General features: G+C 50.7%; 12 non-coding genes and 4 pseudogenes across 12 annotated transcripts; all 16 read left to right on the top strand.

The window, feature by feature from the left end:
* The first annotated feature begins 1,435 nt into the window (after nt 1-1,435).
* LOC118036176 (5S ribosomal RNA) lies at nt 1,436-1,554 on the top strand. The gene has a single exon (XR_004685330.1). It is a non-coding gene; the product is annotated as a 5S ribosomal RNA (ribosomal RNA).
* Nucleotides 1,555-1,957: 403 nt separating this feature from the next.
* LOC118036159 (5S ribosomal RNA) lies at nt 1,958-2,076 on the top strand. The gene has a single exon (XR_004685318.1). It is a non-coding gene; the product is annotated as a 5S ribosomal RNA (ribosomal RNA).
* A 335-nt stretch (nt 2,077-2,411) lies between these two features.
* Nucleotides 2,412-2,530, top strand: LOC118036161 (5S ribosomal RNA). The gene has a single exon (XR_004685320.1). It is a non-coding gene; the product is annotated as a 5S ribosomal RNA (ribosomal RNA).
* Nucleotides 2,531-2,865: 335 nt separating this feature from the next.
* Nucleotides 2,866-2,983, top strand: LOC118036162 (5S ribosomal RNA). The gene has a single exon (XR_004685321.1). It is a non-coding gene; the product is annotated as a 5S ribosomal RNA (ribosomal RNA).
* Nucleotides 2,984-3,317: 334 nt separating this feature from the next.
* On the top strand, nt 3,318-3,436 carry LOC118036170 (5S ribosomal RNA). The gene has a single exon (XR_004685328.1). It is a non-coding gene; the product is annotated as a 5S ribosomal RNA (ribosomal RNA).
* A 334-nt stretch (nt 3,437-3,770) lies between these two features.
* LOC118036158 (5S ribosomal RNA) lies at nt 3,771-3,889 on the top strand. The gene has a single exon (XR_004685317.1). It is a non-coding gene; the product is annotated as a 5S ribosomal RNA (ribosomal RNA).
* A 334-nt stretch (nt 3,890-4,223) lies between these two features.
* Nucleotides 4,224-4,341, top strand: LOC118036163 (5S ribosomal RNA). The gene has a single exon (XR_004685322.1). It is a non-coding gene; the product is annotated as a 5S ribosomal RNA (ribosomal RNA).
* A 331-nt stretch (nt 4,342-4,672) lies between these two features.
* LOC118036167 (5S ribosomal RNA) lies at nt 4,673-4,791 on the top strand. The gene has a single exon (XR_004685325.1). It is a non-coding gene; the product is annotated as a 5S ribosomal RNA (ribosomal RNA).
* Nucleotides 4,792-5,461: 670 nt separating this feature from the next.
* On the top strand, nt 5,462-5,582 carry LOC118036160 (5S ribosomal RNA). Its single transcript, XR_004685319.1, has one exon. It is a non-coding gene; the product is annotated as a 5S ribosomal RNA (ribosomal RNA).
* Nucleotides 5,583-8,318: 2,736 nt separating this feature from the next.
* LOC118036174 (5S ribosomal RNA) lies at nt 8,319-8,441 on the top strand (annotated as a pseudogene).
* A 380-nt stretch (nt 8,442-8,821) lies between these two features.
* On the top strand, nt 8,822-8,940 carry LOC118036169 (5S ribosomal RNA). The gene has a single exon (XR_004685327.1). It is a non-coding gene; the product is annotated as a 5S ribosomal RNA (ribosomal RNA).
* An 11,832-nt stretch (nt 8,941-20,772) lies between these two features.
* Nucleotides 20,773-20,892, top strand: LOC118036165 (5S ribosomal RNA). Its single transcript, XR_004685323.1, has one exon. It is a non-coding gene; the product is annotated as a 5S ribosomal RNA (ribosomal RNA).
* Nucleotides 20,893-21,305: 413 nt separating this feature from the next.
* LOC118036171 (5S ribosomal RNA) lies at nt 21,306-21,423 on the top strand. The gene has a single exon (XR_004685329.1). It is a non-coding gene; the product is annotated as a 5S ribosomal RNA (ribosomal RNA).
* Nucleotides 21,424-22,826: 1,403 nt separating this feature from the next.
* Nucleotides 22,827-22,946, top strand: LOC118036173 (5S ribosomal RNA; annotated as a pseudogene).
* Nucleotides 22,947-23,357: 411 nt separating this feature from the next.
* Nucleotides 23,358-23,478, top strand: LOC118036172 (5S ribosomal RNA; annotated as a pseudogene).
* Nucleotides 23,479-24,394: 916 nt separating this feature from the next.
* Nucleotides 24,395-24,510, top strand: LOC118036175 (5S ribosomal RNA; annotated as a pseudogene).
* The last annotated feature ends 420 nt before the right edge of the window (nt 24,511-24,930 follow it).

Below are 24,930 nucleotides of genomic sequence, written 5' to 3'. Positions count from 1 at the left end.
TCAAACAAGTATAATATAAACTCTTATTACTCAATTGGAAACCACACATAAAGGAGGTTCCAATCAGATTATAAATTGTTAACATGATTACATTAATTATCTTATTCGAATAAAGCTAATACTTGTAAATGTTGGCAGGCATTCATGATTATAACTTATGTTAACAACAAATCAAGTTCCTTTCATAGCTCAGGTGTCGGTTAAACCATACAGTATGGGCTATGAAAGTGCCAAGTATTTGTTGTACCAAGTGTTACACAACATAAATCTAGATTAACCATTTAACAAGCAAAGTATTAAAGTGAACAAGATAACAAATATAAAACATGTTAGTATCCAACGTTAAGGTCCATGTTAAGTTTATATTATACTTGTTCTTACACCATTAGTGTACCCTTTTCACCTTGACATAATTAACTTAGCTAGACATAATAAAAGAAAGAAACATAAATGAGCAAGACAAGAACATAAATGAGAAAGAAGTTAACTAGACAAAGGAAAGGAAATGAAGTGCATAAACTTGATATTAATGAAAGCAAAACATAAGCAATACAAAGAGAGAAAGCAAGAGCATGATCTTGATCTGGAAAACCAAGATGCCTCAATACATGGTAAGTGCCTCCTTTTATAGGCCAAAATTTGGAACTATTGATTTGTTGACTAATTGATGAGTGGGTGGCCACATCTTGACTAGATAACAATCCTTATCTTCTTGTCTGATCAAGACGTCATTGCTAACATCATAATTTGCCCAGAATCCTCAAGAATGTTCTAGGAAATTGTCTCAGCTTTCCAACAAAAAAAAGATGAGGTCATTTGGACTTCTAGAACTCAAGATATGGGCTGAACACTAAATAGTGTTTGGGCTGCAGGACAGCTTCGGCTTTCTTCGTTGTTCCTATATTTTGGACTTGAAAACGGCCTTCTTAGATCTTGGTGTCCAAATGAAAGTTGTAGGCCTATGTTTTACCTTTCCATCCATATAAAATGGACCTAAATCCGAGATCTAGAGCTCCAGATATGATCCAATTACCGAGCACTGTTCCGGTTTGGACTGCACCGACATCTCTTTTCTAAGTTTGGCCATCTCTTTGTCCTTTAACTTTCAATGCTTAAACTCATCAATCAATCCTTTTATTTATGTGATAGTCCTGCATTTAAAATGAGCATTTACCATAAATTAAGGTATCTTATAATATCAAACTTGTTATTATAAAACATGCTTTAGTTAAGGAGTTATTGATACTTCAAGTGCAAAATGATGATATAAAACCTTGATAAACATGCACTTTTAAGTACTAATCACGGGGCCCGGTCGCGCTTCCCCGCGCCGCCTCCCCTCGTGCGGCGGAGCTTGAGCAGCGTGGCAGGCTCCCGTGGCTCTCCCGCGGGCGCCCTCGAAGCGCTTATAGCAATTGCGCGTGCATCGACTCACGGGTGCGATCATACCAGCACTAATGCACCGGATCCCATCAGAACTCCGCAGTTAAACGCGCTTGGGCGAGAGTAGTACTAGGATGGGTGACCTCCTGGGAAGTCCTCGTGTTGCACCCCTCCTTTTTGCCCGTTTCCCGAGCGGCCCCCTGCTTCCCCGCGCCGCACGCCTCCTGCTTGCCGCATCCTCTTCTTTCATCCTTCTCAGGGCCCCGGGGCGAGGACCGCACGATCTAAAGATCCGGCGGTCGGCGTAGCGATTCCATGGCTACTATAAGGAAAACGGCCTCCGGAAGCTGCTGTAAAAATCTGGGCGCGATCCGACGGCCGGATCGCAGCTTATGGCACTTTTGGGCCGCCGTTCTGGCCCGGCACGAACCGGAACGCTGCGGGGCCCGGTCGCGCTTCCCCGCGGCCGCCTCCCCTCGTGCGGCGGAGCTTGAGCAGCGTGGCAGGCTCCCGAGGCTCTCCCCGCGGGCGCCCTCGAAGCGCGCTTATAGCAATTGCGCGTGCAGCGACTCACGGGTGCGATCATACCAGCAGTAATTCACCGGATCCCATCAGAACTCCGCAGTTAAACGTGCTTGGGCGAGAGTAGTACTAGGACGGGTGACCTCCTGGGAAGTCCTCGTGTTGCACCCCTCCTTTTTTCCCGTTTCCCGAGCGGCCCCGGGGCGAGGACCGCACGATCTAAAGATCCGGCGGTCGGCGTAGCGATTCCATTGCTAATATAAGGAAAACGGCCTCCGGAAGCTGCTGTAAAAATCTGGGCGCGATCCGACGGCCGGATCGCAGCTTATGGCACTTTTGGGCCGCCGTTCTGGCCCGGAACGAACCGGAACGCTGCGGGACCCGGTCGCGCTTCCCCGCGCCGCCTCCCCTCATGCGGCGGAGCTTGAGCAGCGTGGCAGGATCCCGTGGCTCTCCCCGCGGGCGCCCTCGAAGCGCTTATAGCAATTGCGCGTGCAGCGACACACGGGTGCGATCATACCAGCAGTAATTCACCGGATCCCATCAGAACTCTGCAGTTAATCGTGCTTGGGCGAGAGTAGTACTAGGATGGGTGACCTCCTGGGAAGTCCTCGTGTTGCACCCCTCCTTTTTTCCCGTTTCCCGAGCGGCCCCGGGGCGAGGACCGCACGATCTAAAGATCCGGCGGTCGGCGTAGCGATTCCATTGCTAATATAAGGAAAACGGCCTCCGGAAGCTGCTGTAAAAATCTGGGCGCGATCCGACGGCCGGATCGCAGCTTATGGCACTTTTGGGCCGCCGTTCTGGCCCGGAACGAACCGGAACGCTGCGGGGCCCGGTCGCGCTTCCCCGCGCCGCCTCCCCTCGAGCGGCGGAGCTTGAGCAGCGTGGCAGGATCCCGTGGCTCTCCCCGCGGGCGCCCTCGAAGCGCTTATAGTAATTGCGCGTGCAGCGACTCACGGGTGCGATCATACCAGCACTAATGCACCGGATCCATCAGAACTCCGCAGTTAAACGTGCTTGGGCGAGAGTAGTACTAGGACGGGTGACCTCCTAGGAAGTCCTCGTGTTGCACCCCTCCTTTTTGCCCGTTTCCCGAGCGGCCCCGGGGCGAGGACCGCACGATCTAAAGATCCGGCGGTCGGCGTAGCGATTCCATGGCTACTATAAGGAAAACGGCCTCCGGAAGCTGCTGTAAAAATCTGGGCGTGATCAGACGGCCGGATCGCAGCTTATGGAACTTTTGGGCCGCCGTTCTGGCCCGGCACGAACCGGAACGCTGCGGGGCCCGGTCGCGCTTCCCCGCGCCGTCTCCCCTCGTGCGGCGGAGCTTGAGCAGCGTGGCAGGCTCCCGTGGTCTCCCCGCGGGCGCCCTCGAAGCGCTTATAGCAATTGCGCGTGCATCGACTCACGGGTGCGATCATACCAGCACTAATGCACCTGATTCCATCAGAACTCCGCAGTGAAACGTGCTTGGGCGAGAGTTGCACGAGGATGGGTGACCTCCTGGGAAGTCCTCGTGTTGCACCCCTCCTTTTTTCCCGTTTCTCGAGCGGCCCCGGGGCGAGGACCGCACTATCTAAAGATCCGGCAGTCGCGTAGCGAATCCATTGCTAATATAAGGAAAACGGCCTCCGGAAGCTGCTGTAAAAATCTGGGCGCGATCCGACGGCCGGATCGCAGCTTATGGCACTTTTGGGCCGCCGTTCTGGCCCGGCACGAACCGGAACGCTGCGGGGCCCGGTCGCGCTTCCCCGCGCAGCCTCCCCTCGTGCGGCGGAGCTTGAGCAGCGTGGCAGGATCCCGTGGCTCTCCCCGCGGGCGCCCTCGAAGCGCTTATAGCAATTGCGCGTGCAGCGACTCACGGGTGCGATCATACCAGCAGTAATTCACCGGATCCCATCAGAACTCCGCAGTTAAACGTGCTTGGGCGAGAGTAGTACTAGAATGGGTGACCTCCTGGGAAGTCCTCGTGTTGCACCCCTCCTTTTTTCCCGTTTCTCGAGCGGCCCCGGGGCGAGGACCGCACTATCTAATGATCCGGCAGTCGCGTAGCGAATCCATTGCTAATATAAGGAAAACGGCCTCCGGAAGCTGCTGTAAAAATCTGGGCGCGATCCGACGGCCGGATCGCAGCTTATGGCACTTTTGGGCCGCCGTTCTGGCCCGGCACGAACCGGAACGCTGCGGGGCCCGGTCGCGCTTCCCCGCGCAGCCTCCCCTCGTGCGGCGGAGCTTGAGCAGCGTGGCAGGATCCCGTCGCTCTCCCCGCGGGCGCCCTCGAAGCGCTTATAGCAATTGCGCGTGCAGCGACTCACGGGTGCGATCATACCAGCACTAATGCACCGGATCCATCAGAACTCCGCAGTTAAACGTGCTTGGGCGAGAGTAGTACTAGGACGGGTGACCTCCTAGGAAGTCCTCGTGTTGCACCCTCCTTTTGCCCGTTTCCCGAGGGCCCCGGGGCGAGGACCGCACGATCTAAAGATCCGGCGGTCGGCGTAGCGATTCCATGGCTACTATAAGGAAAACGGCCTCCGGAAGCTGCTGTAAAAATCTGGGCGTGATCAGACGGCCGGATCGCAGCTTATGGAACTTTTGGGCCGCCGTTCTGGCCCGGCACGAACCGGAACGCTGCGGGGCCCGGTCGCGCTTCCCCGCGCCGTCTCCCCTCGTGCGGCGGAGCTTGAGCAGCGTGGCAGGCTCCCGTGGTCTCCCCGCGGGCGCCCTCGAAGCGCTTATAGCAATTGCGCGTGCATCGACTCACGGGTGCGATCATACCAGCACTAATGCACCTGATCCCATCAGAACTCCGCAGTGAAACGTGCTTGGGCGAGAGTTGCACGAGGATGGGTGACCTCCTGGGAAGTCCTCGTGTTGCACCCCTCCTTTTTTCCCGTTTCTCGAGCGGCCCCGGGGCGAGGACCGCACTATCTAAAGATCCGGCAGTCGCGTAGCGAATCCATTGCTAATATAAGGAAAACGGCCTCCGGAAGCTGCTGTAAAAATCTGGGCGCGATCCGACGGCCGGATCGCAGCTTATGGCACTTTTTTCTGGCCCGGCACGAACCGGAACGCTGCGGGGCCCGGTCGCGCTTCCCCGCGCAGCCTCCTCGTGCGGCGGAGCTTGAGCAGCGTGGCAGGATCCCGTGGCTCTCCCCGCGGGCGCCCTCGAAGCGCTTATAGCATTGCGCGTGCAGCGACTCAACGGGTGCGATCATACCAGCAGTATTCACCGGATCAGCGCAGTTAAACGTGCTTGGCGTACTAGAATGGGTGATCCTGGGAATTTTTTTTCCGATTGACCCGGGGCGAGGACCGCACTATTAAAGATCCCAGTCGCGTAAAAAAACCGCCTCCGGAAGCTGCTGTATAAAATCTGGGCGCGATCCGACGCCGGATGCAGCTTATGGCACTTTTGGGCCGCCTCTGGCTGCTTCGCGCTTCCCGCGCGCCTCCCTTCGGCGGCGGAGCTTGAGCAGCGTGGCAGGATCCCGTCGCTCTCCCCGCGGGCGCCCTCGAAGCGCTTATAGCAATTGCGCGTGCATCAACTCACGGGTGCGATCATACCAGCACTAATGCACCGGATCCCATTAGAACTCCGCAGTTAAACGTGCTTGGGCGAGAGTAGTACTAGGAATGGGTGACCTCCTGGGAAGTCCTCGTGTTCGCACCCCTTCTTTTTGCCCGTTTCCCGACGGCCCCCGCTTCCCCGCGCCGCACGCCTCCTGTCCGCATCCTCTTCTTTCATCCGGCCCCGGGGCGAGGACCGCATCATTAAAGATCGGCGGTCGCGTAGCGATTCCAGGCTAATATAAGGAAAACGGCCTCCGGAAGCTGCATGTCGACGCGCCGAATCGCAGCGTTAACTTTTGGGCGCCGTTCTGGGCGCGGATGCGGGCCCGGTACCGACCGTCGCGCCTCCCCTCGGCCGGATCGCAGGCTCCCGTGGCTTAGGGCGCCCTCGAAGGCTAATTAGACAATGCGCGTGCACGACCTTTGGGCCTAATGCCGTTCCGCAGTGTTTGGTTGGCCCGGCGATGAGTAGTACTTAGGATGGGTGACCGGAAGTCCTCTGTTTGCACCCCTCCTTTTTTTGCGGGCCCCCCCTGCTTCGCCGCGCCCGCTTCCTCGCGCATCCCTTTCTTCCTATCCAGTGCCCCCGGGGCTACCCGGTGAAGGAGGAGCACTCAAATCCCTCGTCGGCGCCCCGCCCCCCCCGTCCTCCGCCACGTTTTACGATTCAGCTTATAAGGGGAAAACGGCATCCGGAAGCATTGCTGTATTTTTTTTTTAAAAATCTGGGGCGATCCAGCGTGGATCGGCTGTTACGGAGTTTTGGGCCGCCTTCTGGCCCGGAACGCTATCGCGGTCGCGCTCGAAGCCCGCGGCATCCCCTCGTTTGCTGCGGAGCGTATGAGCAGCGAGGCTCCCGTGGCTCTCCCTCAGGGCGCCTCGCGCTTATAGCAATTGCGCGTGCATCACTCACGGGTGCGATCATACCAGCCACTAATGCACCGGATCCCTTAGGAACTCTGGCAGTTTAAACGTGCTTGGTGAGAAGTAGTACTAGGATGGGTGACCTCTCTGGGAAGTCCTCGTGTGCACCCTTCTTTTTTGCCCGTTTCCCGAACGCCCCCTGCTTCCCGCGCCGCACGCCTCCTGCTTTCCGCCATCCTCTTCTTTCATCCTTTCAGGGCCCCGGGGTAGGACACGCACGATCTAAAAATCCGGGCGGTCGGCGTAGCGATTCCATGGCTACTATAAGGAAAACGGCCCTCCGGAAGCTGCTGTAAAAAATCTGGGCGCGATCCGACGGCCGGATGGCAGCTTATGGCACTTTTGGGCCGCCGTTCTGGCCCGGAACAAACCGGAACGCTGGGGCCCGGTCCGCGCTTCCCCGCGCCGCCTCCCCTCGTGGGCGGGCGGGCTTGAGCAGCGTGGCAGATCTCGTGGCTCTCCCCCGACTACGGGCGCGCCTCGAAGCGCTTATAGGCAGATGGCGCGGCAGCGACTCACGGGTGGCGATCATACGAGCAGTAATTCACCGGATGCCCATCAGAACTCCGCCAGTTAAACATGCTTGGGCGAGGAGTAGTTAACTAGGACGGGTGACTGCCTGGGGAGTCCTCGTGTTGCATTTTCCCAGGAGCGGCCTCCGGCGCGAGACGCAGATCTAAAGACCGGTCGGGTCCGGCCGTAGCGATTCCTGGTCTACTATAAAGGAAAACGCGCCTCCGGAAGCTGCTGTAAAATCTGGGTGCCGATCGACGGCCGGATCGCAGCATTATGGCACTTGTGGCCGCCGTGTCTGGCCCGCACCGAACCGGAACGCTGCGGGGCCCGGTGCGCGCTTCCCCGCGCCGGCGTCCGCCTCGTTGCAGCGGAGCTTGAGCAGCGTCGGCAGGAATTCCCGTTGCTCTCCGCTGCGGTGCGCGCTCGAAGCGCTTTATAGAGCATTTGCCGCGTGGCGCAGCAAACTCACGGGTTGCGATCATACCAGCACTAATGCACCGTGGTCCCATCAGAACTCCGCAGTTAAAGCGTGCTTGGGAGGAGTAGTATTGGATGGTGCTCCTGGGAAGTCCTGCGTGTTGCAACCCGCTCTTTCTTTCCCGTTTCCCGAGCGGGCCCCGGGGCGACCGCGTACGTCTAAAGTTGCGGCGGCTCCGTAGCGATTCCATTGCTAATATAAATGAGGGAAAACGGCGGAAGCTGCTGTAAAATCTGGTCGCGATCCGACTGATCGCGCAGCTTATGGCACTTTGGGCCGCCTGTTCTGGCGCGGCAGCGAACCGGAACGCTGCCGGGGCCGAGTTCCTTCCCGCCGCCGCCATCCTCCGTGCGGCGGATCCGAGCAGCGTGTGGCAGGATCCCGGTGGCCGCTGGGGGCCTCGAAAGCGCTTACTAGAATCTGCCGATGCAGCGACTCAACGGGTGCGATCATTACAGCATAAGACCGGATCATCAGACATAAACTCGATCAGTTAAACGTGCTTGTGGCGGGAGGGTAGTACATAGGATGGTTGACCTCCTGGGAAGTTCCTTGTGTTGCACCATCTTTTTTTTTCCCGTTTCCGCGCGCGGCCCGGGGCGAGGACCGCACGATCTTAAAAGATCCGGCGGCGTGTCGAGCGTAGCGAATCGAATTGCTAATATAAGGAAAACGGCCTCCGGAAGCTGCGTGTAAAAATACTGGGCGCCGATCCGACGGCCGGATCGCGAGCTTATGGCACTTTTGGGCCGCCCTTTTCTGGCCGGCACGAACCGGGAACGCTGCGGGGCCGGTCGCGCTTCCCCGCGCGCGCTCCCCTCGTGCGGCGGAGCGTGAGCAGCGTGGCAGGCTCCCGCTGGCTCTCCCGCGGGAGCACCTCGAAGGCTGCTTTAGCAATTGCGCGTGCAGCGAATCACGGGTGCGTGATCATACCAGCACTAATGCACCGGATCCGCCATCAGAACTCCGCAGTTAAACGGCTTTGGGCGAGAGTAGTATTTAGGATGGGTGAGCTCCTGGGAAGTTTTCGTGATTGCACCCCTCCTTGTTGCCCTGTTTCGCGAGCGGCCATCCACGTCGCACGCTCCTGCCTGCCGCATCCTCTTCTTTTCATCCTTCTCAGGGCGGGGGAGGACCGCGCTACGATCTAAAGGTCCGGCGATCGGCGTAGCGATTCCACGGCTACTATAAGGAAACGGCCTCCGGAAGCTGCTGTAAAAATCTGGGCGCGATCCGACGGCCGGATCGCAGCTTATGGCACTTTTAGGGGCCGCCGTTCTGGCCCGGTCACGCCACGCGGGCTTCCCGCGCGCCCGCCTCCCCTCGTGCGGCGGAGCATTGAGCATCGTGGCAGGCTCCCGTTGGCTCTCCCCCGGGCGCCCTCTCGAAGCGCTTATAGCAATTGCGCGTGCATCGACTCACGGGTGCGATCATACCAGCACTAATGCACCGGATCCCATCAGAACTCCGCAGTTAAACGCGCTTGGGCGAGAGTAGTACTAGGATGGGTGACCTCCTGGGAAGTCCTCGTGTTGCACCCCTCCTTTTGCCCGTTTCCCGAGCGGCCCCCTGCTTCCCCGCGTCGCACGCCTCCTGCTTGACGCATCCTCTTCTTTCATCCTTCTCAGGGCCCCGGGGCGAGGACCGCACGATCTAAAGATGCCGGCGGTCGGTCGTAGCGATTCCATTGCTACTATAAGGAAAACGGCCTCCGGAAGCTGCTGTACAAAATCTGGGCGCCATCGACGGCCGGATCGCAGCTTTATGGCACTTTTGGGCCGTCCCGTTCTGGCTCGGAACCTGGTCCCGTTCGCGCTTCCCGCGCCGCCTCCCTCGTGCGGCGGAGCTTGAGCAGCGTGGCAGGCTCCCGTGGCTCTTCCTGCGGGCGCCCTCGAAGCGCAATTCATATAGCAATTGCGCCGTATTGCATCGACTCACGGGTGCTCCGATCATACCAGCACTAATGCACCGGGATCCATCAGAACTCCGCGAGTTAAACACGGCTTGGGCCGAGAGTAGTACTCTAGGATGGGTGACCTCCTGGGAAGTCCTCGTGTTGCACCCTCCTTTTTGCCCGTTTCAGACGAGCGGCCCCCTCTCTTCCCCCCGCCGCTCGCCTCCTGCTTGCCGCATCCGTCTTCTTCTCATCCTTCTCAGCCCCGGAGGCGAGAGACCGCACGATCTAAAGATCGGCGCGGTCGGCGTTTGCGATGCCATTGCAATGAAGGAAAACGGCCTCCGGAACGCTGCTGTAAACATCTGGCGCGCGATCCGACGGCCGAGATCGCAGCTTATTGACTTTGGGCGCCTTTGGCCGGCGACGAACGGGACGCGGGGGCCCGGTGCCTGCTTCCACGCGCGCCCCCCTCGTGCGGCGGAGCTTTGAGCAGACGATGGCAGTCCCGTCGGCTCTCCCCGCGGGGCCCTCCGAAGCGCTATATAGCAATTGCGCGTGCATCGACTCAGGGGTGCGATCGTAGCCAGCACTAATTGCAACGAGATCCCCATCAAACTCCGCGATTGACGCGCTTGCAGAGAGACTAGGATGGGTGACCTCCTGGGAAGTCTCGTGTTGCACCCTCCTTAGTGCCAGCTTTCACGACGGCCCCCTGCTTCCCGCGCCGCCACCGCCTCTGCTTGCCGATCCTCTTTCTTTCATCCTTCTCAGGCCCCGCGGCGCGAGACCGCAACGAATTAAAGATCCGGCGGTCGGCGTAGCGCAATCCATGGCTGAGCTATAGGAACAAGGCCTCCGGAAGCTGCTGTAAAAATCTGGCGCGATCCATAGACGGCCGGGATCGCGGCTTATGCACTTTTGGGCCGCCGTTCTGGCCGGCACACACGGAAACCTGCGGGGGCCGGTCGCGCTTCCCGCGCGCTACCCTCGTCCTGCGGGCGGAGCTGAGCTGCTCGTGGCAGGCTTCCGTGGCGCTCTCCCCTGCGGGCGGCCCTCGAAGCGCTTATAGCAATGCGCGGTGCACTCAGACTCAGGGTGGCGTATCATTACCAGCACTAATGCTCGGAGGCCATCAGAACCCGCGATGACGCGCTTTGGGCGGAGAGTAGTACTTAGGATTGGGTACATCCTGGGAGAAAGTCCTCCGTGATTGACCCCTCCTTTTTGCCGCTTTCCGAGGCGGGCCCTTCTCCCCCGCCGCACGCCTCCTGCTGTTGCCGGATCCTGTCTTTTCATCCTTCTCAGGGCCCCGGCGGAGGAACGCACGATCTAAAGATCCGCGGTCGGCGTAGCGATCTCCATTGCTAATATAAGGAACGGGCTCGGAGTGCTGTAAAATCTGGGGCGCGATCCGACGGCCGGAATCGCAGCTTGTATGGCACTTTTGGGCCGCATCTTCTGGCCCGGCACGAACCGACGCTGCGGGGCGCGGTCGCGGCTTCCCGCACGGCCGCTCCCTCGTGCGGCGGAGCTTGAGCAGCGAGGCAGGCTCCCGTGGCTTCCCGCGGCAGCCCGGCGAGCGCTTATAGCATTGCCGTGCATCGGACTCAGGGGATGCGATCATAGCCAGCACTAAATGCACGGATCCATCAGACTCGCAGTGAACGCGCTTGTGGCGAAGAAGTAGTTACTAGGATGGTGATGTTAAAGTTACTTAACAAGTGACATGTTTAATAAAGAGTTTTATACATCATCATTTTGCACTTGAAGTATCAATGAATCCTTAACTAAAGCATGTTTTATAATAACAAGTTTGGATATTATAAGGATACCTTCAATTATGGTAAATGCCATGAACCTGCAGGACTATCACATAAATAAAAGGATTGATTGATGAGTTTAAGCATTGAAAGTTAAGACAAAGAGATGGCCAAGATAGAAAAGAGATGTCGGTGCAGTCCCAACGGAACCAGTGCTCGGTAATTGGTCATTCTGGAGCTTAGATTTCGGATTAGGTCCACTTTATTATGGATGAAAGGGTAAGACAAGCCTACAACTTTCTGAGAGAGCCCAAGATTTAAAAGCGTCGTTTTGAAGTCAAATTGAAGGAACAACGAAGAAGTCCGAAGCTGTCCTGAGCCAAACACTATTAGGTTGTTCAGCCATATCCTTGAGTTCTAGAGTCCAAATGACTCATCTTTTTGCTTGGAAAGCTGAACAATTTCCTAGAAGCATTCTTGATATCTGGGAAAATTTATGAGTGCAATGACGTTATTGATCAGACAAGAAGTATAAGGATATGTTATCTAGTCAAGATTGTGGCACCCACCTCACAATTTATCAACAAATCAAATTGATTCCCAATTTTGGCTATAAAGAGAGGTCACATTACCAGATATTCAGGCATTTGGTTTCCAGATCAGATCATGCTCTTGCTTTCTCTCTTTGTATTGCTCTATGTCTTGCTTCATAATATCAAGTTTACTGCACTTCATTTCTTATCTTTTCTTAGGTTAATCTTTCTCATTTAGTTCTTGTATTGCTTTATTTTGTTTCTTTCTTTCATTATGTCTAGTTAAAGTTATTATGTCAAGGTGGAAAAGGGTTACACTAATGGTATGTAAGTTACCAGTATAATATAAACTTAATAGACTAACGTTTGCGATACTAACATGTTTTGATATTTGTTACTTGTTCATTTTAATACTTTGCTTCGTTAATGGTTAATCTAGATTTATGTTGCTGTAAACACTTGTACAACAAATACTTGGTACGCTTTCAATAGCCCATACTGATGTATAACGACATCTGAGCTATGAAGGGACTTGATTTGTGTTGTAACATAAGTTATAATCATGAATGGCCTTGCAACACTTTACAAGTTATTTAGCATTTATTCGAATAAGATAAACTAATGTAGATCATGTTAACAATTTTATAAGTGATATTGGCAACTCCCTTTTATGTGTGGTTTCCAATTGAAGTAAGAAAAGTTAATATTATACTTGTTTGAGATTCACCATTAGTGGGATCTCTATCCTTGAATATTGTTTTTATCATTGTTAATCCTTACGTAATCTTTATCTCAGAAGTTTCAATTAATTTCTTCATCTTTTCTGTATTATTATTATTATCATTGTTATTATTATATTATTTTAATTCTGTTTATATTATATAATGAAATCTTTATCTTGGTTCAAGTAAGTCAGTGTATAGGCTGGAAAACCTGTGACCGATCTTTAGATCATTCTCAGGTATAACAACGCCACGTACCCTGAGTATTATTATGTTGTTGTGTTGTTGTCTTGTCTATTTATAATTTATACCAATTTAACCTCTCTCGTGGTTCGACCCCCGGGTTCTATGCGGGATTATTTATTTACTTCGACACTCCCTGCACTTGGAAGAACATTTTCCAAGCTTGGGGTCGTGAACAGCTCATGCGTGTTCGTTATCGAATCACACCACGCACTGCGCCGCGCAGCGGTACTTGGAGACCTGGCCATCAGCGGCTCTCATGTTGCGCAGTATCAGCGACGGCGTCGAAACTGGAGCCGAGACCAGGACGACATGGCACGGTTCCATCTACGAACACGAGGAATCAGTTTTTGGCGCCGTTGCCTTTCCGGGGAGGTAAATTCTTGTATAAATATAATATTTAATTATTTTCTCTTTTCACTTTCATATTTATTCTATTTTTGTTTCCTTTTTTTTGTTTTGTTTTCGTTTGTTCTTATATATTTTCATATTCTGTGCTTTTATTCTCTTCTTACACGTGCATGAGAGTTGTCACGTACATTAAAGTGGTAGCTTTGTAGGTAATCTCATCATTTGTTCAGAAAATCATGGCCGAGAATAATCAATCCCTTCATAATGAGAATAATTGAGATATAACCGTATGAGACCTTAAGACCACAGGAAATCCACCAAGAACAATTGCACCCATCATGCATGTTTTCCTTCACTGATGCATTCTCATTTTAATTTTAAGCACGGTATTATTCAACTCTTTCCATCTTTTCTGGGTTAGACTTCTAGGAAAATCCATTACTTGCATTTAAGGGAATTTGAGGAGGTCTTGTAATACCTATAATGACTCTAATTCGTAGCATGAACACCATTCGATTAAAGCTTTTTCCTTTTTTCATTAAAAGAGTAAAGCTTAAACAGATGGCTACAAACATTTGAGAGACCGAGGATCCATTCGTGCTTGGAATGATATGCAACAACAATTTTAAAGAAGTTTTTTCCATCTCAATAGAACAAAAAACTCTTTCAAAAGAACAATCATCACTTTCACTCAAAGCCAGGAGAAACATTTTACCAATGTGGGATAGGTATCGAGATTGCTTCAATACGTTGCCCACATCATGGTTTAGAAACATGGAGATGAGTGTATGTTCACATTTTTTTAATGGAAGGTTTCTAACACGCGTAGAGATAGGCCAAATTGGTTGAATTGGATGTAGCAATGGAACCTTTTGAAGATAAAGACCCTAATGAAGCAATGGAGAGTACTAGACTTGTAGCCGAAAATGCTCAAAATTGGGACACCACAGGTACTTTGAGGCACAAAGTAAAACTCAACCTCATACATCTAGTGGGGGTATGCACAACCTTAGGAAGATCATGACCTCCAAGCCAAGTTTTGCATCTTTAGCTAGAAAAGTCGAAGCACGTAGAATTAAAAAGAAGTGGTCAATTAAAATCTGTTCGAGACATTGTGTGTCAAAATCTGTGAAAACAAATGAGCATGCAACCAATGATTGTCCAACTTTGCCTTCTCTTCAAGGAATGCCTCCATGAACAAGCCCATGCTTATAAACAGTTTTCCAAAGACCCAACCATTAACCCATACTCACAAAACATATAACCCTGGTTGGAGAAATCACCCAAAAATTTTAGTTGGAAGAGTGTGTGCACATAATTTGCACAAACTTCACATCCATCGTTCAAAGCACACCATAATTTCAAAGATTCTCATGGATATTTGCACCTCCTTATTGCTCTTCCACCTCCTAGAGAAATTTTGAGGCAAATCAGTATGCATGCATTCATTGAAAAGCAGGAGACAAATCAACACATCAACTTGCCAAAGGCATGCATGAAGCGAATTTAAAGATGCTCTTGCAAAATTAACATGCTGCTCTCAGTTTACCAAGAGAAGGTAAGTTCTCGTTCTCAACCACAGCAGAAATCCAAAGAGGAGGCAATACAAATGCAATGCAAGTAGTTCTTGGAAGCCAACACATGGATCAAGTCAAATCAGTCATTCACTCTTCGTAGTGGTTAAAGTTATTTGAAAAACCCATTCTTGAACCTTGTGAGAAAGATGATGAGTCTATCTCTTTTGAGTGGTAAGGAGGGTTGAACTTGAACATTGCAAAGAGAAGGTCGATTCCCCGCCAGCACTTCCATTTCCTCATGTCATGACCAAACAAAGGAAAGTCAATCACAACTCTGAAATTATTGAAAATTTTCAAACAGGTAGGATCAATATACCTTTGTTGGATGCTATTAAAACAGGTACCTTGCCTATGGCTTAAATTTTTGAAAGATCTATGCACTGTGTGAAGAGAAAAACTGAATGTGACAAAAGAAAGGAAGCCTTTTTAGCCGAACAAGTAAGTTGCCATTGCTTCAGACAATAATGCTTTGAAATAATAAAGACCCCTGTGTCGCCTGTCCTTACAATTTCTTGTTTATATGGAGAACATACAATTGAAAGAGCCTTACTTGATTCTTGGAGCTAGTGTGAATTTACTTCCTATATCAGTTTTTTCAAAGTCTCAATTCTAGGTGAGTTAAAACCAAACTTCTGTAACTCTACTTTTACTCGCCGTGTGGCCTAGTCCTGGTAAAAGATGCCTAGAGGAATAATTGTAAGAGCTGTGGTTAGTACTACAAGTCGATAAATCCTTCACTTTATTCCTGTGGCATATTTATTGTCTTGGACACGCAAACTAAGCTTGTAAGTGAATGCATGTAATTCATTTCCTATTATTCTTAGGACGTCCGTCGGGTTCTTGCAACTTCTAAGCTTGAATTAATTGTAGGAATGGCATACTCCATGAAGTTATCTTTTGGACAGAACATGGGACGACATTAAGAGTACAATGAAGTATTTTCAACGTTTGCAAGCAGCCTGGAGATGATAATGATTTACAAGAGTAGATCATATTGAAGAATTAGTTCATGATCAACTTGAATCTACTTTGAGTAAAATTGAGTTGGCGCCCTACACCAAAATCGAATATGAAGAATTTGCAAATGATTTATTCTCAGGCAGAAATCACGGATGCAAAGCAGCCAAAAAATAGCTTTGATGTTGATCTTGTGTCTCTCTGCAAAATGTGACAACAGATTTGATTGCACCATTGTTGACAATCCACCAATCGATGATTACTTTCCTGATGAATCCTTACTTTTCTCTCAGTTCAACGCCTTGGTTTTGCTAAAAATAGCTCAATTTTTCTTGCAACAGGAGATTTGCCAGCTCACTTGAGTACCGAAGACAAAGGAAAGTTTTTTGAACGAAGTGAAGAAACTTTTACTTAGATGACCCTTACTTATTCAATAAATTGTCCTGATCAAATATTTCAAAATGCATTCCGACAATAAGGTAAGTAATGTCATTAAACTTTGTCATTCTGAAGCATGTGGAGTTCAATTCTCATCAAGAGAGACGACTGCAAAAATCTTACAAAATGGATTTTATTGGCCCACCATGTCCAAGGACACACATGCATCTGAAAACTTTGTGAAAATTGTCAAAAAGTTGATACTGGTCAAAAAGTTTTGCTTTATAATTCTCAACTCCATTTATTTCCTGAAAAACTAAGATCAAGATGGAGCGTCTCATTTATTTTGAAACATGTGTATCCTTATGGGCCCTTGATATTGAGCGAATCCAAAGAAATGACAATGTTTTGAAGGTAAATGGAACATCGTTTAAAAGCTTACTTTTGATGAGTTTTTCCTAGTTTGAAAATGAGATCATTGGTTTGAATAATCTTATTGATAAAGGTTGATTATTTTGTTTTTTCTCACATTTTTTTGTTGCTTTTTAGTGTGACTTTTGTTTTGCTAGTCTCTCACCCCGGTCAAATGGCGGAGAACGGTACTCCGTACTCTTAAGTCGGTTCTTTCAGTTTTCCCAAATAACTGATATTTGTACATATATTTGTACAATTCTCTGCTCTTCTCTCCTTCTTTGAATATTTTTCCCCAATTCTAATTTTAAAATGGACACCACTCTTGAAAGTTGAAACAGGTTATTTTCCTGCTCTGCCTCAGAATCCGATTACAAAAATTTACCGTTGGCTAGGTGTGCAAGATTGAAGTTGTTAATGAATCATAGGAATTCCTGAAGATATTCGCTGGCTAATTGAAGCAAACGGTCCGATTATCAGGTGAGTCCTCCAATTCTTTCATTTCACACATGCCTGGAACAGGTAAAGCACTTTGCAAAGAAATGTCGTGCAAAACGACTGGAAAGTCTGTCATCGACTGTGCCAGATGGACTTGTAATGCGACATGTCGTTCTTAGGAAGAATGTATCTGTAAACCGTGAAGATAAAATACAAATTCATTAAGGATGGCGCTGAGTAAGGGGTCTTTAGATATAATCTTTTGTTGACCCTTGAGACGCATCCTAGTGGCGATGTGCATCGTGTAATTCATGATTTTATTGGCCACAATTCCATAAAGGAACAATGATCGGACTTAGTCTTGGGAATCTGACTAAAAAAAGACCCTGTTGCCAGTTTTTAAGAAAACTGGATGGAAGCCTATCGCCCGACCCATGAGGGCGTTTAAAGCGTTCGTTGGACGTAAAACCAAGGGAAGCAGAATTGTGAGCCACAATCACAACTACCTGTACCATACATGGCTTTGTTAAATATAAAGTAAAAAGCTTAGATTAGATTTGAGCCTTCATCTGTGAAACCTTGTGTCTTTTGTTTTATTAATAGCATATTATTTGTTTTGTTACTTCTTATGTTTGTTTAAGTGTGTTTCAGGTTTGTCATATTGTGTTCGCTGTTTCAGGTGATGTCTTCTATACTCTATCTTTCTACCTTCGAACATTGAGGACAATGTCTCACTTTGGTTGGGGGGAGAGGGTAGTACTTCATAAAAAAAAAAAAAAAAAAAAAACTAATTTGCTAACTGTTTTTGCTATTATTAAAACCATTTGACAAACTCATTTTATTAGGATGGCAGAGTATGGAATCAATTTTATTGACTCTAGAGACGCCATCTTAGTAAGTTTCCGATTACCAAGGTCTATCAAATACTTCTTGAATAAATATCAGCGTTTATAGAAACTCTCACATTGTTATCACTTGATTCTGCTCGTAACTGAGGATACTCATTTAACAAGTAATTATATAATACCTTCATTTTGCAACCACACCCACACATTTAACAATATGATTATGGGTTTGCACATTGGGATTATTACATTAATTGATGTTCTTTTGTTGAAGTAACAACTAAGGGAAAAGGATAGTATTAATCGAGGTTTCAAAAAAAAAAAGAGAAAAAAAAAAAAGAAAAAAAGAAAAAAACAAGATAGTATTTGATTGTATAATAAAACGCTGGATAAAAAGATTTGGTTTGTAGCCTCCAATAACCTAAGCCAATTAAGCCCGAGGGGTGTTTTAACACCTTGAATACCCTAAAGTCAACTGACATTGGGAGCTATTGGCCCAAAGCTTGTTACCATGGGTTTAAGGAGAAAAGCTTAAGGAAATCAAACATTGCACTGATCTATCGTCATCAGTATCTGCAAACCCGAGTTTTTGTTAAGCTCGTAGGGTGTCTGCAACACCTAATGCCCTAAGACCACTTACTGGTCTGGGAGTTCATTAGCCAAAACTCGTTACATGGTTTAAAGATGAGCATTGTGTTAAGTTAAGATTTGTATGTGATATAATAAAAGAAAAAAAAAAAAAAAAGAAAGAAAAAAATCTCAACCCAAGGAATTCACCTTAAACATTTGAACATAATATTGTTTTCTTCAACAAAAGCCTCATCATCTATGTTTTCATTTGAGCACAAAAAGGAAGTTTTATTAATATCTTGTTTAAGAAGTATGAAGCAGGAATATAATTAATGAGAGTTTGTTTATCTGGATAGAGTAATGGAAGTTGAATGATGAATGTCTTGCTTGTGGAACTTGCAAATTGTTTTCTCTATTTTAACGCTTTAGATTACTAGAGACTAGTAATAAGCTGGTTGCGGGGGTGTGATTAGTACTAAAAAGTGCATGTTTATCCAAGGTTTTATAATCATCATTTTGCACTTGAAGTATCAAAATAACTCCTTAACTTAAAGCATGTTTATAATAACAAGTTTGCATATTTATAAGATACCTTAATTTATGGTAAATGCTCATTTTAAATGCAGGACTATCACATAAATAAAAGATTGATTTGATGAGTTTAAGCATTGAAAGTTAAAGGACAAAGAGATGGCCAAACTTAAGAAAAGACGATGTCGGTGCAGTCCAAACCGGAACATGTGCTCGGTAATTGGAATCATATCTGGAGCTCTAGATTTCGGATTTAGGTCCACTTTAATATGGATGAAAGGTAAGACAAAGGCCTACAACTTTCATGAGGAGAGCCAAGATTTGAAATAAAGGTCGTTTTGAAGTCCAAAGTTGAAGGAACAACGAAGAAGTCCGAAGCTGTCCTGCAGCCCCAAACACTATTTAGTGTTCAGCCCATATCTTGACGGCTAGAAGTCCAAATGACCTCATCTTTTTTTTTGTTGGAAAGCTGAGCACAATTTCCTAGAACATTCTTGAGGATCTTGGGAAAATTATGATGTTAGCAATGACGATTTGATCAGACAAGAAGATAAGATTGTTATCTAGTCAAGATGTGAGCCACCCACTCATCAAATTAGTCAACAAATCAATAGTTCCAAATTTTGGGCCTATAAAAGGAGCACTTACCATGTATTGAGGCATCTTGGTTTCCAGATCAAGATACATGCTCTTGCTTTCTCTCTTTGTATTTGCTTATGTCTTGCTTTCATTAATATCAAGTTTATGCACTTCATTCCTTTCTTTTACTTAGCTTAAACTTCTTTCTCATTTATGTTCTTGTCTTGTTTATTTATGTTTCCTTTCTTTTCATTATGTCTAAGTTAAGTTAATTATGTTCAAGGTGAAAAGGGTACACTAATGGTGAAGTACAAGTATAATAATAAACTTAATATGGACCTTAACGTTGGATACTAACATGTTTTATATTTGTTATCTTGTTCACTTTGTAATACTTTGCTTGTTAAAATGGTTAATCTAGATTGTATGTTGTGTAACACTTGGTACAACAAATACTTGGTACTTTTCATAGCCCATACTGTATGGATATAAACCGACATTCTGAGCTATGAAAGGGACTTGATTTGTTGTTAACAGATTTTAAATCCATGAATGCCTGCCAACATTTACAAGTATTAGCTTTATTCGAATAAGATAAACTAATGTAATCATGTTAACAATTTATAATATGATTGGGAACCTCCTTTATGTGTGGTATTCCAATTGAGTAATAAAAGTTTATAATTATACTTGCATTTGAAGATACCATATAGTGGATCCTCTAACCTTGACATTTGTTTTTATCATTGTTTAATCCTTACGTTAAATAATATTTTATCTCAAAGAAGTCTCATAATTTCTTCAATCTTCTTGTTATTTATTATTATTATCATTGTTATTAATTATTATTTACATTCTGTTTATATATATAATATATATCTTTGATCTTTCATAAAGTCAGTATATAAGGCTGAGAAACCTGTGAACCCGATCTTTAGATCATTCTCAGGTATAACAACGCCACATACTGAAGTATTATTATTGTTGTTGTTTGTTGTTGTTGTCTTGTTATTTTGATATTATACAATTAACCTCTCTGATGGTTCGACCCCGGTCTGCGGGCCTTTTTTTATTACTTCGACACTCCTTAGCTGGACTTGGGAATAGAGACAGTCAGCTTTTGAGTCGATAATGTCAGGTGACATCCTGTGGAAAGTCCTCGTGTTGCACCCCTCCTTTTGCCCGTTTCCCGAGCGGCCCCTTCATTCCCCCCGCCGCACGCCTCCTCAATGCTTGCCGCATCCTCTTCTTTCATCCTTCTCAGGGCCCCGGGGCGAGGACCGCACGATCTAAAGATCCGGCGGTCGGCGTAGCGATTCCATGGCTACTATAAGGAAAACGGCCTCCCGGAAGCTGCTGTAAAAATCTGGGCGCGATCCGACGGCCGGATCGCAGCTTATGGCACTTTTGGGCCGCCGTTCTGGCCCGACACGAACCGGAACGCTGCCGGGCCAGGTGTCGCGCTTCCCCGCGCCGCCCTCCCCCCGTGCGCGGAGCTTGAGCAGCGTGGCAGGCTCCCGTGGCTCTCTCCCCGCGGGCGCTCTCGAAGCGCTTATAGCAATTGCGCGTGCATCGACTCAGCGGTGCGATCATACCAGCACTAATGCACCGGATCCCATCAGAACTCCGCAGTTGAACGCGCTTGGGCGAGAGTAGTACTAGGATGGGTGACCTCCTGGGAAGTCCTCGTGTTTGCACCCCTCCGTTTTTGCCCGTTTCGCCGATGCGGCCCCCTGCTTCCCCGCGCCGCCACGCCTCCTGCTTGCCCGCATCCTCTTCTTTCATTCCTTCTCAGCGGCCCCGGGCGAGGACCGCACGATCAAAATCCGGCGGTCGGCGTAGCGATTCATGGCTACTATAAGGAAAACTGCCTCCGGAAGCTGCTGTAAAATCTGGCGCGATCCGACGGCCGGATCGCAGCTTAAAGGCACTTTTGGGCCGCCGTTCTGGCCCGGCCACGAACCGGGAACGCTGCGGGGCCCGGTCGCGCTTCCCCGCGCCGCCTCCCCCTCGTGCGCGAGCAACTTGAGCAGCGTGGCAGGCTCCCGTGGCTCTCCCAGCGCTGGCGCGCTCTCGAAGCGCTTATAGACAATTGCGCAATGCATACGACACACGGGTGCGATCATACCAGCACTAATGCACCGATCCCATCAGGAACTCCGCAGTTAAACGCACTTGGGCGAGAGTAGTACTAGGATGGGTGACCTCCTGGAAGTCCTCGTGTTGCACCCCTCTCTCTTTTGCCCCGTTTCCCGAGCGGCCCTTCTTCCCCCGCCTATGCTACGCCTCTGCTGCGCAGTCCTCTTCTTGCATCCTCTCAGGGCCCGGGGCGAGACCTGCAATCTAAGATCGGCGGTCGGCGTAGCGATTCCATACGCTACTATTAAGGATAAAACGTCCTCTCGGAAGCTGCTGAAAAATCTGGGCGCGATCGACCGGCCGATCGCCAGCTACGCACTTTTGGGCCGCGTCTGGCCGACTAACCGAACGCTGCGGGCACCCGTGTCGCGCTTCCCGCTGCCGCCTCCCCTCGTGCGGCGGACTTTAGCAAGCGTGCAGGCTCCGTGCTCTCCCCCGGCGCTCTCGAAGCGCTTATAGCAATTGCGCGTGCATCGACTCACGGCGATCATATCAAGACTAATGCACACGGATCATCAAGAAAACCCGCATTGAACGCGCTTGGGCGAGAGTAGTACTAGAGGTACCCTCTGGAAGTCCTCGCTGTTGCCCCTCCTTTGCTGTTTCCCCGACGCCACCTTCTTCCCCCCGCGCAGCGCCTCCTGCTTCGCCGCACTCCTTCTTCATCTTCTCCAGGGCCCCCGGGCGAAGAACCGCAACGTCTAAACGATCGCGGTCGGCGTAGCGATTCCATGGTACTATAAGGAAAACGCTGCCGGAAGCTGCTGTAAAATCTGCGCCTGCCGATCCGACGGCCATCGGCAGCCTAAGGCACTTTTGGGCCGCGTTCTGGCCCGCACGAACCGGAAACGCTGCGGGGCCCGGTCGCGCTTCCCCGCGCCGCCTCCCCTCGTGCGGCGGAGCTTGAGCAGCGTGCAGCTCCCGTGGCTCTCCCCGCGGGCCGCCCTGAAGCGTTATAGCAAATTGCGCGTGCAGTCGACTCAGGGGGTGCGATCATACCAACACTAATGCACCGATCCCATCAGGAACTCCGCAGTTGACGCGCTTGGCGAGAGTAGTACTAGGATGGGGTGACCTCCTGGGTAGTCCTCGTGTCCACCCCTCTTTTTGCCCGTTCCCGAGCGGCCCCCTTTCCCCCGCGCACGCCACCTCCTGCTTGCCGCATCCTTCTTCTTTCATCCTTCTCAGGGCCCCGGGGCGAGACCGCACGATCTAAAAGATCGGCGGTCGGGTAGCCTGATCCATGGCACTATAGGAAAACGGCCTCCGGAAGCGCTGTAAAAATCTGGGGCGCGATCCGACGGCCGCGATCGCAGCTTAAGCACTTTGGCCGCGTTCTTGGCCCCGGCACGGAACCGGAACGCTGCGGGGCCCGTCGCGCTTCCCGCGCCGCCTCCCCTCGTGCGCGGAGCTTGCAGCTGGCAGGCTTCCCGTGGCTCTTCCCCGGCGGGCGCCCTCGAAGCGCTTATAGCAATTGCGCGTGAACATCGACCAGGCGGTGCGATCATACCAACACTAATGCACCGGATTCCATCAGAACTCCGACAGTGAACGCGCTTGGGCGAGAGTATACTAGGATGGGTGACCTCCTGGGAAGTCGCTCGTTGTTGCACCCCTCCTTTTTGCCCGTTTCCCGAGCGGCCCCCTTCTTCCCCCGCCGCACGCCTTCCTGCTTGGCCGCATCCTCTCTCTTTTCATCCTTCTCAGGGCCCGGGGCGAGGACCGCCACGATCTAAAATCCGGCGGGTCGCTTAGCGAATTCCATAGCTACTATAAGGAAAACGGCCTCCGGGGAAGCTGCTGTTAAAAATCGTGGGCCAGCCGATCCGACGGCCGGATCGCAGCTTACGGCACTTTGGGCCGCCCGTTCTTGCCCGCACAACCGGAACGCTGCGGGCCCGTCGCGCTTCCCGCGCCGCCCTTCCCCTCGTGCGGCGGAGCTTGAGCAGCGTGGCAGGCTCCCGTGGCTCTTCCCCCGGGCGCTCTCGAAGCGCTTTATAAGCAATTGCGCATTGCATCGACACAACGGGTGCGATCATACCAGCACTAATGCACCGGATCCCATCAGAACCTCCGCAGTTAAACGCACTTTGGGCGAGAAGAGTACTAGGATGGGTTGACCTCCTGGGAAGTCCTGTGTTGCACCCCTCCTTTTGCCCGTTTCCCCGAGCGGCCCCTTCTTCCCCGCCCGCACGCCTCCTGCTTGCCGCATCCTCTTCTTTCATCCTTCTCAGGCCCCGGGGCGGAGGGACCGCCACGATAAAGATCCGGCCGTCGGCGTTAGCGATTCATAGCTACTATAAGGAAAACGGCCTCCGGAAGCTCTGTAAAAATCTGGGCGCGATCCGACGGCGGATCGCAGCTGTACCGGCACTTTTGGGCCGCCCGTTCTGGCCCGGGACGAACACGGAACGCTGCGGGCCCGGGTCGCCTTCCCCGCGCCGCCTCCCCTCGTCGGCGGAGCTTGAAGCAGCGTGGCAGGCTCCCGTGGCTTCTTGCCCCGCGGCGCTCTCGAAGCGCTTATAGCAATTGCGCGTGCAATCGACTCACGGGTGCGATCATACCAGACTAATGCACCGGATCCATCAGAACGTCCGCAGTTGAACTGCGCTTGGGCGAGAGTAGTACTAGGAAGGGTGACCTCCTGGAAGTCCTCGTGTTGCCCCTCCTTTGTTGCCCGTTTCCCGAGCGGCCCCCCTTCTTCCCCCCCCGCACGCCTCCTGCTTGCCGCATCCTCTTCTTTCATCCTTCTCAGGGCCCCGGGGCGAGGACCGCACGATCTAAAGATCCGGCGGTCGGCGTAGCGATTTTCCATGGCTTACTATAAGGAAACGGCCTCCGGAAGCGTGCTGTAAAAAATCTGGGCGCGATCCGACGGCCGGATCGCAGCTTAAGGCACTTTTGGGCCGCCGTTCTGACCCGGCACGAACCGTAACGCTGCGGGCCCGGTCCGCTTCCCCGCCGCCGCCTCCCTCGTGCGGCGGAAGGCTTGACAGCGTGCAGGCATCCCGTGGCTCTCCCCGCGGCGCCCTCGAGCGCTATAGCAATGCGCGTGCATCACTCAGGGTGCGATCATACCAACACTTAAATGCACCGGATCCCATCAGAACGCCGCAGTGAACGCGCTTGGGCGAGAGTAGTACAGGTGGGTGACCTCCTGGAATCCTCGTGTTTCACCCCTCCTTTTTGCCCGTTTCCCGAGCGGCCCCCTTCTTCCCCCCGCCGCACGCCTCCTGCTTGCCGCATCCTCTTCTTTCATCCTTCTCAGGGCCCCGGGGCGAGGACCGCACGATCTAAAAATCCGGCGGTCGGCGTAGCGATTCCATGCTACTATAAGGAAAACGGCCTCCGAAGCTGCTGTAAAAAAATCTGGGCGCGATCCGACGGCCGGATCGCAAGCTAAGCACTTTTGGGCCGCCGTTCTGGCCCGCACGAAACCGAACGCTGCGGGGCCCGTCGCGCTTTCCCCCGCGTGCCGGCCTCCCCTCGCTGCCGGCGGAGCTTGAGCAGCGTGGCAGCTCCCGTGGCTTCTCCCCCGGCGCCCTCGAAAGCCGCTTAAGGCAATTGCGGCGTGCATCGACCAGGGGTGCGATTCATACC

The sequence above is a fragment of the Populus alba genome, chromosome 17, assembly GCF_005239225.2.
Source record: "Populus alba chromosome 17, ASM523922v2, whole genome shotgun sequence".
In the NCBI taxonomy this organism is placed as follows: domain Eukaryota; kingdom Viridiplantae; phylum Streptophyta; class Magnoliopsida; order Malpighiales; family Salicaceae; genus Populus; species Populus alba.
Note: the sequence above shows the minus strand (reverse complement) of the source record. Positions and strands in the feature narration are given on the sequence as shown.